Source organism: Bacillus rossius, chromosome 1 (genome assembly GCF_032445375.1).
Source record: "Bacillus rossius redtenbacheri isolate Brsri chromosome 1, Brsri_v3, whole genome shotgun sequence".
Lineage (NCBI taxonomy): Eukaryota > Metazoa > Arthropoda > Insecta > Phasmatodea > Bacillidae > Bacillus > Bacillus rossius.
This window is the reverse complement of record NC_086330.1, coordinates 162,534,826-162,551,524: the sequence shown is the minus strand read 5'-3', so window position 1 is coordinate 162,551,524 and position 16,699 is coordinate 162,534,826. Positions and strand designations below refer to the sequence as shown.

The 16,699-nt window shown below is 35.3% G+C and overlaps 1 protein-coding gene across 3 annotated transcripts in view; it reads right to left on the bottom strand.

The window, feature by feature from the left end:
• Positions 1-16,699, bottom strand: part of LOC134527076 (trehalase-like) — a 302,312-nt gene that overhangs the window by 210,214 nt on the left and 75,399 nt on the right. The window contains exon 2 of one of the 3 annotated variants that reach the window (XM_063359412.1): positions 5,232-5,540. The exons of the other annotated variants lie outside the window; for them this stretch is intronic. The gene's annotated coding sequence lies outside the window, so the exon portion shown is untranslated. The remainder of the gene's footprint in view (positions 1-5,231; positions 5,541-16,699) is intronic. 3 annotated transcript variants of the gene reach the window in all.

Genomic DNA, 16,699 nt, shown 5'->3' with positions numbered 1-16,699 from the left:
AATGACAATGGGCCAGTAACATTAACTAACAACAGTCGAAGATAAAAGCACTCAGTCTGCCTTAGATTGACTGTAAATACTCGCCCCAAGGTGTTTGATTGAAATAAATTGAGACATGCATCAACTAGTGAGCCTTGCTTGCGGGGCATCCAATTTTTTTTGAGCCCATGTGAAATATCATGGTACTTGTGAATAGAGTAATGTTCGTGCATAGACACCAAAATCATCCTCACGATTACACAATTAAAAAAAATTCAGTGAGTTTAGTTTTTGGTGGATTTATAGCACGATCAATCGCTGTCTCGGTCGTGAAAAATACACGCTGACCATTTTCAAGATGGACGGCTAACTGAACAACTGCTGGATCTCGTTCATGAATAGAAAAACCAAAGATACGCCAAGCAGCTTCATTGGAGCTGATGTACCGACCAATTTGGTAGAGCGTTATTTCATCGTTTTTATTCACTGGAGGAGCATTCACATTGGCATTTTCCACTCTAAACACAGTCATATCACTGCCTTTATGGACATACTTTCAAATGTATTTGATGCTCTTCACAGAACTGCAGAACTCAACATTAACATGAGCATTGTATGTCTTGCTCAGCAGAAGCGAATATGGCACCACCCAACGATTGTCAATGTCAATGTCAGTGTTGCTGATGTTTTTAATTAATGATCGTCCACCATTATCGGGATTTCTTAGACGATATATTGGATATCCGTCGACATTTGTAATCGTATCGTTAGTAAAATATATAGGGAAATTTTTGGTACATTTCCCATCTGCCATGCAAGGCGATGAACGATTAAGAGAACTGCATGGCCCATGAATCATGTTAGCTGTAACTATATCAAACAGTAATTGGTCAGTTGACGGATCTGGAATTTCAGCAGAAATTATATTATCGATTTCTTCAGGACGGATGTTGTCGATTAACCAAACCGAAATGTGTGCATGAGGTAATCCTTGCTTTTGCCCACTCAATCCTTGCTTTTGCCACTCAACCAAATACAGCCAGAAACGTGTGGGACCGAATACATGTAATTTAGTAATGAAACTCATTAAAGACTTCAACTTTTGTCTGAACATCACACGTGCTGTAATGTCATGACGATGTATTGCATTTTGGCCAGGCAATAGCAAAGATGTAATCTCTGGCCATTTTGGATTACATGTGAACGTGATAAATAAACACGGTCGTCCACATTCGCGCACAGAAGTTAGAGCATCCTGTATATATTCTTGGGTATGACGTGGACTACCTACGTACGATGATGGTAGAATGACAGAGATACCAATTTTGGCGGCGTCGGGGTGTTTGACAATAGCGTCTCGCAAGTGAATTTACTCTTCCGCACGCAGCTTGAGTTGATTATATCGTAAGTATCGTAGTCGTTCACCCTCTATCTTCGCGTACATGTCAACCATGAATTGTTGACAAATCTCACAACATCGTAGAATGACGTTGTCCAGGCCGCGTCTAATCATCAATCGATACGCATAATAATCCTTGCAGCTAACGTTCTTGTTTGTTTCGGCTCCTGTAATAATATATTCATAAATATTAATATAAATTAATCATATTTCATAATTTATTGTTTAGTTAAATGAGTAATGATTAAATTAATAATGAATAAAGTACCTGATACGGGATCTCGTTGTTTAATATTTATGTAATATCCGTCTTGTCCCTTCCAGAACATTAGCGGATACTGGAGAGCGTCATATGAACGGTGTGTATCAGCAATGAACTGAAGATTATTATTTCTTCTACGAATCACAATTTCTCTTGCACCTGTACGATCGCCAACCTTGATTCCAGCAACGTCGTCAACAACAGGTGCATTGAATATACGAATGTGCTCTCCAGCTGGTGTTTTATCAGGATTAATGACAATAGCGTGATCATCGCTTTGTAATTTGTGCATGTGTGATTTGAATATTTTCAACAATTCGTTGTGCTCATTCAATAGAGCGTCCAGCTCGCTGACGATGCGTCTGGGAAAAAATGAATCGAGGTTATTGTATTCACAACGTGCATTCACGCGATTGGCAAGTGCGCTTCCGGAATCCTCACCACCCATAAAGTAGATCTGTAAAAATGTATGTTGTTCGTTTGGCATTGGAAGCAATGAGCCCATTTTATGATAAACTTGGCCTCTGATTTTGAATGTAAAATTGTATTGTTGACCATTTGCATTAGTATTTCGAACTATTTCTGTTGCTCCAAACGATGTCATTTGAAATTGAATTGACTTCAGGAACACGATAGAATCTGGATCCGTGCCGATAAGTAAACCGTTCAATGGTTCAGGTGGTGTTTCAATTTCAGGTAGTTACACCTTTCCTGACGCACAACACATCCCGGCTGGCTCATTTTTGAATTTCAGATCATGACAATGCGGGCATTCCTTGTCCATAGCACCAATTAACACTTTTGAATGAGCATAATATTCAATATCGGGCTCATACTGGAATGCTAGACGCAGGAATGAATCAGATGTAAATGCTCGATGTACCTGTTGGCGTTGTTGGTCATTTGTTCTGCGTCTATTGACTGTGAAACGGCGTGATTGTCGTTGTTCTTACTTCATTGCGTTCAGCTAGAGTATCTTCTGATTGTTCTTGACGCAATTGCGCCATGCTCACACGCGCATCAGTATTTTGTTGCTGGATTTCTTCTTCGGTTCTTTGATCTCTTCTATTTCGCATGCATCTAGATCTACTTGTATTACGGCTCAAATTAGCCCCTTTGCGTTTTGTTGGCATTGTTCACTGTACAAAACACACATAAATAAAACTAATTGAATTACTTAAGGATGAAAAACATTATAGTATCTAATAATGTATTAAATCTTTGATTGTACACACATAGATATACATATACATGTAAATATTAGACTGTTTTACGAAAGGGAAAAATGTTATTTTTCTTAATTATATCGAAAATATATTGTTAGAAATGGTGAAAAAAAAATTCTGTGGAAATTACAGCTCTTATAAATGAATAAAAGAAATTGCCCAATTGTAACAAAAATCTAACTTTCACCGAATTTATTTTTGACCATTTCCAACAACATTTTCGATATAAATATTTAATCTTTGTTTGTACACACATTCATATACATATACATGTAAATATTAGACTTTTTTACGAAAGGGAAAAATGTTATTTTTTCTTAATTATATCGAAAATATATTGTTAAAAATGGTGAAAAAAAAATTCTGTGGAAGTTACAGCTTTATAAATGAATTTAAAAAAATCACCTAATTATAATAAAAATATAACTTTCACCGAATTTATTTTTGATCATTTCCAACAATATATTTCCGATATAAATAAAAAGAATAATTTATACTTACAACACAAAAGCCATTGTTGGCGGGAGCTCGTGACACGTGTTGAGTACTTTTAAGGTTATGTAAATCACTTAATTAACTAATGGTGCGAACTACACTCAAAATTAGTAATTTTATTAATTATTAACAAATTATGAATAAATAATTATAGTCCAGCAAATTAATAATAAATTTACTTGAGAATATAGTTAATATCAGAGTTACACTGAGATAGAAAAATTATAATTGTAAACGTTACTACTACGCTTGATGCATAAACATTAATAATGGCCGAAAACTGTGGAGGGAGTGAGAGAAGGCTTATTGTGTGAGAGAAACAGGAAACCGGCTTCGGTCTCATCCCTACTCCGTGCTGTTTACGGGGTGAGAAGTGAGACGGGTTATTCTGTTAAGGATAGAACGATGATAGGAAAAGTAGGAAACGAATGGGAGTGTTTCAAGTTTAATGTGCCTCGAAAAAGTCAAATCGATGGTTGTTCCAATCGAGTGGAAGAGAGATCGATGCGGCGCAAGCGTACAATGAGCGTAACTGGACAATGAGCGTAACGTGACAATGAGTCATCCTTTTTCGTGCGTGCAGCCGGCGTTCATCGATTTATTAGACGTTGTCACGTCAAAAATTGGCTTAACCAACTTGTGTAACTACATGACTTACTCATAGCCTATACGAAATAATTTTTATTCTTGTTGACGAAGTTAAAAAAATTCCCATTAGTGCAATAAATACGAAAATGTAAGTGCAAACGGAAACAAAATTTTTCGTGGCTGTAAATTGGTACAATGTTCTCATTACAATGACATCCACTGGAATGAAACTAATGTAATTGTAAATGACTTTTTTTTATCGTTTTATTGACAAAAGTCATACGAGATTGAAAATAACTATACTATTCAAGGAAACTCATTAAAGAAAACTACCATTGTTTATTGTTAAGAACCATCCTAGCTTTTGCTTGGAGTTGTTTTAGGTAATCACGAAACACCTAAATCAGTACGCGTTCTCCCGGATGCGATTCAAACGTTTTACCGTAGTGCCACCGGCTCAGTCAAATATCCCAGTGTCAAGTAAACATAGCTAAAAATTTTCTGTAACACATAAATGCACTTATGTTTTTCTACACATCTACTTTCGCGCCTATTATTAATTATCTGGTTTTTTAATGTGTGTCACAGTTATACGCTACTGCAGACGTAGGAAAAGTACCATTGAAACCCTTAAATGTAAGAGGTTTTTCACGAAGTCGTGCGTGAATTTTACACTGAAAACCGCAAACTTTGTATTCGCAAAGTCTAAAATTACGTTTGCGCTCATAAAATTATTTTATGACAGTAAAACCTTTGTTTTTGAAAAAAAAAAGTTTATTTTAGGTGTCGCTAACAACTTTATGTGTAATTACACATTATTTTCTTTCGTAACATTTTGATTATATCGAATGAGTTTCAACACAAGTTTGTAGTGGCTATATTTGTTTGTACGCTGTGTGTCATAATATCCGTGCAAGTCATGTAATTTTAAGCTTGCCACAGAATGAACATTCACGCAACCGTATAGTGGCACCCTGTTTGTTCATGTATTTGTTGAAAAACGATCTTCGACTTTGATAGCTTTAACCAAACTTGCGACCAAAGCCACTACGTAGTACGTAGTGTGAACTCGCCTACTAACAAGCACAGAGCCTATAAACAGCCTGTTGTTAACAGTGACATTATAAATATAGCAGCTCCTTTTCACAATCTAGAATATTTCACTTAATATAAAAATATATTTCAATCAAAGTTACAGACTTAGAGTGACAACAAGCATGAAGAAATACACTGGTGACTACTGCTTGTTGGGACTAATTATTCTAATGTGCGTAGGCAGTACCGTGCAAACGATAAGTGTAGGAAGTATAGGTACGCGCGACCAACTATTGGAAACATCTGCCGTTGCCGTGGGTCGTATCTGCCCACGCAGCACAAGGGTGGTTGCCATCATCCAAGATGAGTGGAGCAGCCAACTCGCTAACAGCTTGGTCGCTCGCGTGCATACTTCCAGCCGGGCGACCACGATGGTGCTGCACGCTGGGGCGCACAAGTGGCAACAGGTCTTCGGCGGCCAACAACTAATATTCTCTGGGAGGATTGCGATCAGCCAGGTAATATTGTGGTTCGCCTCCGGATTGGACAGCAGATTCTGGGAACACATGCATGCAGTGAAGTTGTCATCGATGTGGAATCCTGAAGCTTGTTTTATTGTCATCATAACTACCGGATGTTCTATGTTGAGCGAGGTCGAAGTTTCTAATACTTGGAATTATTTTCACATTCTAAATGTTGTGTTTATATTCAACTCTGAAAAATATATCTTACCACATAGCAATAAGAATAACAAAATAGACCAAACAAAAGTTGTAACTTTTGATCCATTTGCTGAAAATGGTTTAGGGCGAACTTTGGATGTTGATTTATCTAAGGAACAACCAATTCGAAATAAACTTGTGGACATTAACGGGTACGAAATATTAGTTTTTGTAAATTCATCAAAAAATGATTGGAAATCCAGTGATATAAAAAAGAGGCTTCTGTTAAACTATGAAGAAAAACCTGTCAAGACAATTATAACGAAAATTAATGGCACACTTAGAGTATGTAACGACATGTCATGCATAGGAGACCAATCTGTAGACATATATGGCTCATTGAATATCAAACACATTTTTAATCAACTTTCTTCGACGTATGGCCATGGACAGTCATGTATAGGTATCACTTTACCCAAGGCACTGCGTATACCGCAATATTTAAACGTAATTCTCCCATTCGAAAAGAATACTTGGTTTCTGTATCTATTCACTTATCCTGTTCTTTTTGTCGTTTGGAAGTTAGTGAAAGTGAGTGATGTATCTTTATCAGGCACCACAATAATCATAGAGCTAATTAGAATATTTTTAGGTGGTGGAACTGTGTTGTCAGTTTTTAAGTGGCAGTACAGAATTATTGTCAGTTGTTCTTTGATATTTAGCTTGATAATAACCAGTGCTTACACCAGTGGATTAGCAGGGTACTTAACCACACCACACTTCTACACTGATATAGACTCTTTGGACGAATTTTCCAAGTTGGGACTTACAATATTTTATGAGACCATAGACAGCATTGGCGAGTCTGACATTAGTGCAATGATGGATTGGGATGATCCACTCGTACAAAAGCTTGCTTTCTTTGGTAAACATATATCAAACAGTACTGAAGCTTTGTTGCAAGTATCTCGTCATAGAAATTGCTCTGTGTTCTATTCTGACAGAATCGTCAAATTGTATTTGTATTCAGATGAATTCAAGTCAGACGGATATAACTTGTTACATATTATGTCCGAATGTCCTTTCAATTGTAGGGAAATATACCAATTCCCAGAAATGTCACCTTTAAAAAAGATGTTAGATAGTAATTTGGAACGTCTAGTTGAAGGTGGCTTCTTTATAAAATGGTATGCGGACGATCTGCGATCTGCCGAAAGCATTTCTCTTACCACGAAGAGATCAGTATTAAAACCACTGGGTTTTGGCCATGTGTCGACTTCGTTCTGTCTCTTGCTAATGGGTTTTGTTATCAGTTTTGGGATATTATGTAGTGAGATTTTATTGTCAATGTTGGAATAAAATAATGATTGTATTATACAACTAGCCTCATTAATTGTCAACAATAAAAATCAGTGTAAATGTAATGATTATCACGAGAAGGTAAACAATTTAATAGCTGAAACATATTTTATTATATAAGTAGGTTTAACTCCTTTGTTAAAATTATGTATTTAATTTTTTTAATTTTTATTAATGTTGTACATTAGCATATTGAAAAATGTAAATTATTAAATTTTATTATCACCAATTTTATTTACCATTACAACAGGCTTGAATGACTGTGTTGTGTTGCTGAAACATGTATACTTACTCCTAGTTTTAAGTTCTCTTTGGATTACGCCTGTAATTTTAACTCAGTGTAACGTTTTTTGGAATTATTATTGTAACATATTATTTTGCAGCTGAAACCGTCAAATTTGAGAACTTTGTAAAGTCCAGACACTAGATTTACAATAATTGTTATGTATTCGCATTCAGGTTGTAATATTGATATATCTTTCTCTGTAACGCGCACTGACTGAATGTGTAGTATGAATGTGTAATGTGAAAGTATGGATGGATGGATGTTTGTTACTCTTTCACGTATAAACTACTAAATGGATTTGAATGAAATTTGGCCTACAGCTAGTTTATAAACTGGATTAATACATAGACCCCATATTAATATGAAATTCCATCCCTAAGGGAGTGAAAAAGTGATAATTTCATTTTATAACAGAACAAATCATAGGTCATAGACATACAAATAGTGAGTGAGTGTCATTTCTCTATGTCTGACACACGATCATACACATAGTAAGGTCTGGCAAATTCATATTTTTCTCCTTGGTGAGACCAGTCCGCTTAGTGGAGCTCGCAGCGGCTAGCAAAATAAAGGCACTAATAACAGTTTTGTTCTTAACTTCGTCAATAGATAGAGTTGCCTTGAATTTTAAAGGCACAATCGTTTGATGCGTTTGTTATGTCTTTAATTTTCGTTTGTTTGTGCCGTATGCGTTCCTATACCATTAATCCGATTGCGATGAAATTTTGGTGATTTGTTACGCGCATGCCCATGAAGGTTACTGAGACGGTATAACTATGTTCAATAGTTGGAGCACGAATCGTGTCAAAAAATGTGTTTATTTAATTTTATATAGCGGCACTTCGTCTGTTTTTGTTGTATAAGTGCGCACGCATGACACAATTTATTTAAATATAAAAGAGAGACAGAGATAGAGTTTTATATATATATATATATATATATATATTGTGAGATAGAGACGGAGAGATAAGTTGAGATAGAGCGAGGTATAGAGAATGAAATGGGTTAGATACAGAGATATACCTATAGATGTATAGAGCTATATAGAGACTTATATATCGAATATATAGAGATAGTGGGAAGTAGATATAAAGAGATAAATAGAGATAGAGAGATACATAGATGCATATAGATGTAGATGGAGATAAATATATAGAGAAATTGATAGATGATTTGTATATGTGGAACTACTTTCTACATATTACAAAACAAAACTGAAAGAGGCATTTCAATGCAGGCCGAGCATTAGCCAGATATTGGAATCTTTTCAATATTAGTATTTTCAGCTTTTTTCTATATTGCTTTATAAAGTCTAAATTACATACAGACCAGGTAAATAACTATAAACTGACAGAACAACGTCTGTCGGGATCTGAAAGTGATATAAATTAATTTTCACACTTGACATTCAAATTAAGAAGACAATTACTAACTACACCCTGTGTTCAGCCCGGGCAACGCCGGGTATTGCAGCTAGTGTTTATATATACATGCATTAAAAGAGATCACAATAACCATTGTTAATAATTTGTCCAGCATAATTATTTTTAACTAGCTGACCCGGCGAACTTCGTACCGCCTTAGCGTAGCAATGATGCACTACTTTATTTTGTATAGCTGACCTATCTTAGGTATAAGTACCTATTCAATTTGAACTGGAATCTATAATATCCTCCATATAAAAATGAATCCATAATTCCCTGGTATCACTATAACTGAAAAGGACCTTACTAATTTAATTAAATAAAAAACAAAATATATATTGTCAAAATAGGGTTTATTCCATAGGATTCAATAATTCCACTAATGTTTTTACAAATTGCTATTGAACAACTTGGCATTTTTAAGTAAACAATGAGCTCAATACCACGCGCGCTCTATAAATCAACTAATAGTCTCTGTACCCCTCACTGCTTCTCTCTACTCTAATGCTTTTTGATAAACTATATTTTTAGTTTTATGTTCTGGCGCGTAAATAAATAATGTTGATGGTTTTCCGACACGGGAAAAGGCGACATATAATTGGCCATGTGAAAAACATGGATTTTCTAGGTTGATGCCACATACACTTAGCGACTGCCCTTGCGATTTATTTATTGACATTGCAAATGCAAGCCGCACTGGAAACTGTAAACGCTTAAAGCTGAATGTCATAAGGTTACTTTAAAAATATTTATATTGTACAAAGTGTTGGGTTAGTTTGGAAATAATTTTATATATGGTGGTTCAGTATTCTTAAATTTTCTAATTTTCCGTTAAATTTTTTCTTTCATAAGAACCTTCTCGTGACAATAACAAACACAACAAAAAAAGAATTAGTGAAATCGTTTCAGTCATTTACGCGTGATGGCGTGACCAAGGGAAATAGGAATTCATTATTCTTAAATTTTCTAATTTTCCGCACAATTTTCTTAATTTTTTCTTTCATAAGAACCTTCTCCTGACCATAGCAAACACAACAAAAAAAAATAGTGAAATCGGTCCAGCCGTTCACGCGTGATGCCGTGACCAAGGAAAACGGGTTTCATTTTTATATATATAGATAGAATAGTCAGCAAATTTAAGAAAAAAATTTCAACAAATTTATGTTTTTACGTGATAATTTTTTTAATATAAATTTATTGTTGTGTGTTGTATGATGTAAATGTAGTTAGAGTGTTACAATGTTATGTAGTCATTATATAGTACTAGTAAGTAATAAAAGTGTATCTACACGAAGTGGCGCCAACAATGTGGTGGCCTGAGGAAACGTATACTACGTGCCATGTTAAGTTGAGTTACGTGATCAACAATACTTTCAGTGTGCTCATGCAAACTGAATAGCAAGGGCAAGCAACAATTCATTTGGCGAGGAAGGGTAGATATGGGCAATGACTGCTCATGCGACCCAGAGTCATCCGACAGTGAAACGATATCAGCTGAATCTGAATGACGAAATAAACACGGTAGCGTGTAGTCAAGAATCACCACATAAAACCAGTGAATAATTGATGGACCCGGAGCGGCGAGCAGTAATAGGCTAGACCTAGTTCTGTACTCAGGATACCACCTGCGGTACCGACGGGTACTCCATCAAGTGATGAGCACCCGAAAGGATTAGTGTGTTACTCCAACAAAATATGGAGAAAATGTAAAATAAGAATGCAATTATTAATAAAAAAAAATAGATGCGAATCAAAAATCCTAAATTCCATAATACATGTGGAAAAAAAGTAACTTAATTTCCAAAATAGATACAAATCAAAATAGCGTAAATTTAAACAGATGCCAGTCAACAGGAAATGAGAGTTGTAAAGACTGAATTGCATATCTGCGGAAAAAAAGATAACAATAAAAAACTAATGCATTGCAGCAATGAAAACAGACCTAAACGGCTTGACGGATAGCATGAATGAACATGAGAGGAAAATGTAACTGAGATGCATTCGGTGTGTAAAGACTTCCAGGAAATACGAAGATATGTGGAGCAGAAAGTGATCGTTTGTGGTAATGAGTTAATTGCTAGAGTGTAGCAGTTATATTAGGCAAACAAAACCAACGGCCTGCATGCATTACAAGATACATGCAAAAACTTGGTTAGGAAGTAGTAGACCAGCAAAATAATTTGCTAGAAATAAAAATAGGCAGTAGATTAAAATAGTATTTTCTAGCCTTGGGTTATCTGTGTCGAGGCTGTCCGCCATCTTAAATTGTTACATCACAGTTGCCATCTTGGATGCCAATGACCTCAGCCTTTGACCTTGACCGAGCCGCCATCTTAGATTCCAACATCTTGAAATCGAGCGCCCCAATCACTAAAATTTTACTTGTAATTACACACACTATCTTGAAAGTGAAATTCACCATAGTTGCACTTTTCGTTACTGCCACCATCTTGAATTCTAATGCCACACCCGCCATCTTGGATCCAACATCACAAAACGTTTTTTATATTCTGATATCATGAACGCCGTCTTGTTTTAGTCTGCTGCATGCTGCCGTATTGGACGACGTCATGGCTATACATTCAGTTTTTTCTGGACTTCTGAAGCCTGCCATTTTTTATTTCATTATCTTTGTTTTTGGTGTTTGTTCCTGGAGAGCGCCAGCATCGCTGTTTCATGTACATAAAGTCGATGTTCCATTACCTAACAGAGCTGTTATGGTCCTTAACAACATATTAAATTTATTTATTTTGCAAAATACTTTGGAAGCACTGTTATTCGAACCATGGAACCTCTGACCTCAGGGTTGGAAAACATATGCCTTTATCCGCACGGTCATCGAGACATTAATTAGACTGAGAATTAAATAAGTTATATAAAATATACCACGCACATTGTCAGACTCATTATTTTTTTAATTAGAATAAATAATAGCAATACCTGTTCAAGACAGAACCACCATTTTTTCTCAATAATCGATACCAGGAGCGCCACTGTCATGTAGTACACACATCTTACGCTAGAGAGTGCTGGTGCCATTATGAATTTCGCCATAATGATTTTTTTTAATTAATAAAATATTATTAATAAAATTATAATAAAATATGATTCAGCCAAACTTAAATTATAATATCAATTTCACCATATTGAAAATCAATAAATTTACCAAAAAATTCAGAAAAAAATTGAATTAAAATTTTTTTAATTATAATTTAACAAAATTTTAATTCAAAAACGCACTTATTCATGGATTCCTCATTCGAAATCGGTGAGAGAAAAATATGGTGTCAAAACCTTCCAATATGGAAGCCACCGACAGACTGAACTTTCACCACTAAGGCCACGGTAGATATATCGCCAGCCAATCGATGTCACGTCCGCCATCTTGGATTCACCACCTTGTTTATGTCTGCTGGAGGTGCTAACTCCATTTTTAGTCTTTGCTACTAGGAGCGCTATGTAACATAGTACAACGTCACCTGCTGGAGCCTCAGTCATGTTTGTGTCTGCCAGAAGCCAACATCTCGGCTTTTGACACAAAAACCACCATTTTGTTTTGTCTGCTGAGGCCACCATCTTGGATTATGATATCATAGCCGCCATATTGTACTCATCAGCTGGAGGCAGCTATATCTATTTTTAGAACTTGCTACCAGAAGCTCAACTGTCACGTAGTACACACGCCGTTTTCTAGACAGTACTGCCACCATATTTTTTTCAATACTTGATGCAGAGAGCACTAGTTTCATGTAGTACACACATCGTCTGCCGGAGTGCGCCACCACCACATTGGTTTAATTTTTACCCGCTAGAGTGCAATAAAATTTATAACCAAGGTGCCTGCCATATTGTCGCCTGTCTGGGCTGCAATCGTGGAAATTCGTAATTATTTAACTATAAATATGAGAAAAATTCTAAAATTTATAGAATAAATCACTCATTGATGTACTGGTTTATTTGCTTTATTCATGTCCTTGGTTCTATCCATGATCCATAAAAAAATTAATTTATGCTTTTAATATTTTTTATATTAATTATTCTCACTGCAAACAAGGTCACCTAAGGGCTGAATAAATATGTTACTCTATATCCCTGCACCTGCAATGGAGGCTGTACTCGATGCCCTTTAGAAAAAGAGTTCTAACTACAAGCATATAGGTTATGTGTCTCCAATCAAGAAGCCAGGTAACGTACAATGTTAGATGTATACACCAAGTATCTTCAGACCAAGAGGCCTTCTTTGTCGATACTTGTTATATATTTTAAACAAATATAACATATTTCAAGCAGATAAGACAAAGTCTTAGAAATGTGAAGCTTACAGTATTAATAAAATCATTTACAAGCAAAACTCTAACACAGCACGTTTTAATGCTTACTAAAGAACTAAAAATCCCTACAAAAAAATATTTAAGACCAAGAGGTTTTGAGTAAATAAATATTCAATTCTGTCTACAATCTTAAATACGAAATTTTAACGAAACGATACACAATAAACAAAAATAAACGTACACACAATACACACACTAAAAACACAATACACACATGGACATGCAATGTAGACAATGACACACACTTGTAGTATATAAATGGGGCCCCTTGCCCAGGCTTCAGGCTGGAGGTGCCATTGCAGGGATTCAGTTTATGGATTGTAACGTCACGGCCGCCATCTTGGACCTTTACCTAAAAATGACTCAAAATTTGCCCCCAAAACCGTCAAAACGTACAATTTAAAAATTAAAAAAATCCGCCCAAAAATCTTAAAAAAAAAAAAAAAAAAAAAAAATCCTTATTTCGAGGGGAAAATTCCCGTTATGAGAGAAAATTACCTGTTTTAATCCTCAAAAATGAAAAATATAAATTAGTTGTCTGTAAAGTCGGTTTACGGATGATAGTTTAACGTGACAACGTCATAACAAAACATTGATGAAATGATTGATCCAGAAGAAAATGAAATATCTAATTCGGCCTGAGACTGAGCCGTAATAGGTTTTTGCAAGCAAACAATTTAGCCATTAAAAATATGTTATTCTTTGAGGAAGTAATTTTTTTATTTTTTCTATCTTTTGTATGATAAAATCTACCTCTGCATACATTTATGAATAAAATTGAATCATTTTTATTCAATTATCACTATTTTGTATGGATACAAAGAAGGAGTGAAATGAAATTTACAATTTAATTGATAAATTTACTTTTATTTGCACTCATTAATTCAAATAATTTTATTACTTTTCTAGTGTCGCGCGGGCTGTATTTATTTTTACAAGTACAAAAATGGAAGGTATCGCGGCGGCGGGGATTCGATCCCCAGCGATGCTCACTGCTCGGCCACGAGGCCATCTTGAAAATAATAATATCAGATATTGTATATATGATTATAAAAATTTTGTTTTGTGTTGTGAAAAAAAGTATTTATTTCGCCATGTTTATTTCTTATAGTGCCAGGTGGGAAATTTAAAATATATTGTCGGCTGCTAGGCGACCACCATGTTTATATTAACTTCAAGATCGTCGAGAATGTTTTACGCCTTTTCGCAATTACACATTTAACGACAGAGTTTGTTCGTCGTGAAATTAAACGTAGAATTTAATAACAATGCCCTTGCAAATAAGTATTAGTAAGTAAAAGAAAGAATTTTGGCTTTAATCTCCGACCCAGATGCTCGTGGTGCGCTGGGGCCGAAATTAAAATTCGTCGAGAATATTTTACGTTTTTATGTCTTCCAGTGCTCAAAATGATATGCAATTGTGGCCCCGGGCACAAAATTTTATTTATAATACATTAATAATAACGGCCCTCGCGATAAACAAAGGAAAATATATGTATTAACGAGTGCCTGGTTGCCGCGGAAATCGATAGATAGCGCGATTCGTTCGGTTCGCGTCCGTCACAGTAGATGACAGCACCGTAGGGCAATAATATTATTTCGTTTTTTTAAAACGATTTTATAACAAATACGCTTCCCAAATACACCAAACTTATTTATAATGTGTTAAAATATTTTTTAAAACATTGTGCAAAAAATCCCGGGTGTAATTTGAATTATTAGGTATGTGTAACTGTAAAACACCATTGTACGTACAAAAAACGTATTTGAAAATTCAACATTACTTTTAAATAACCGTACCGATTGTTCTGAAAATCGGTGGACGATCGTTAAATTACATAATATTAATAACTAGCTGCCCGACACGGCTTCGCACGGCTATACTAATGGAAAAAAATTAAGCCACATCTCCCATTTACAGTAATGGTAAATAAAAAAATTCAGTGAAAATGTATTACAATGCTGTATAATGTACCCGAGAGAAAATGAATAGCACCGATGGTTTCCCGACTCGTGCACGCAACGTACAACTGATGTACCCGTACTTCGCTACGGCAGTCTGCAGGCAGATCACTCTTGCGCCGCTCATTATACATGCCCCTCCTTGTGGGTACGCCACTGCCGCGCGATGCCCGTTGCCATGGAGACGCAGAAGGCATGAACAATGCAAAATCCTGTTATCATGCAGACAAAGTACCCACTGTTGCCTGGTTTTAACCACCCATGGGATCTAATTTTCGGAAAATGTCATCCTGCGTAACATAAGGAACATTACTGTGAAGTTTCAAGTTTGTAAAATATATAAACTTGAAAAAAGGGCAATAAAAAACAAATTAAACACAGATAGAGGAAAAAAAACAATTGTTTTGGTTTGCGATTTAAAGTGATAAAAAGTACTATTTAAATACTAATTGTGCTACTCTTATGAGGGTATTTTCGTGGTTAATATCACACGGGTGTTTTTTACTTGTATGGGGAAATTAAGAATGATAAGGCATCTAGTGCGTGGCAACAATGTTAATAGGCAATAGGAAATAAACTTCTAGCGCCTGCGGCATTGTCAACACACACTTCGTACGTGTAGTACTGCATGTTGTATCTAACCCTCTCCAACGCATTTGATTCTAAATTGGACTTTTAGTAAGGATCCCTAATGTTATTGATAATATAATATAGCCTACAGCCTTCCTCGATAAATTTACTATCCAACACTGAAACAATTTTTCAAATCGGACCAGTGGTTCCTGAGATTAGGGCGTTCAAACAAACAAACAAACAAACTCTTCAGCTTTATAATATTTCTATAGATTCAAAAAACGAAAACATGATTGACAAGTCAAATCGATGGTTGTTACAATCGAGTGGACGAGAGATGCGGCGCAAGCGTACAATGAGCGTAACGGGACACATCGTAGTGGGTCAATGTGCGTTACGGGACACATTTTGTGAGTGCAGCCGGCGTTCATCGATTTATTAGACGTTGTCACGTCAAAAAATAATTTTTAATCCTAACATTTTTAAAAAGTTAAAAAAAATTCAGTAATTAGATCCACATCATTTTCACTAAATTACAAAATTCTCTTGAAAGTAGAATATAACCTTCAGCATCAATGTCCAAACAACAATCACCGAAGCAAATAGACACCTAACCTCAAAAATTTAAAAAGTTTAAGTATTGCTTGGCGGTGACGGAAAAATAAAATTGAATAGTAAATTGACCGCCGGTATTATATTATTAAATTAGCGAATTATTTAATTTACTTATTGAATCACCAGATGGCGTTAAATGTCATTCAAATTACTCAAACTCGCAGTCAGACGATCGTACATACAAATATAAATTTTTTTGGGAAATATATTGTTGTTTTTTCAATAAAAAGTATCCTATGTTACTTCTAATACCTCTAAGAAAATGTGTACAAAGTTTCATGATGATCGGTTAAGTAGTTTTCGCGTGAAAGCGTAACAAACAAATTAACATTAACATTCATAATATTAGGTAGTAGGGAAAAAAATATTAATTTTTTGTCAATAAAAAGTATCCTATGTTACTTCTAATACCTCCAAGAAAATGTGTACAAAGTTTCATGATGATCGGTTAAGTAGTTTTCGCGTGAAAGCGTAACAAACAAACTTACGTTCACATTTATAAT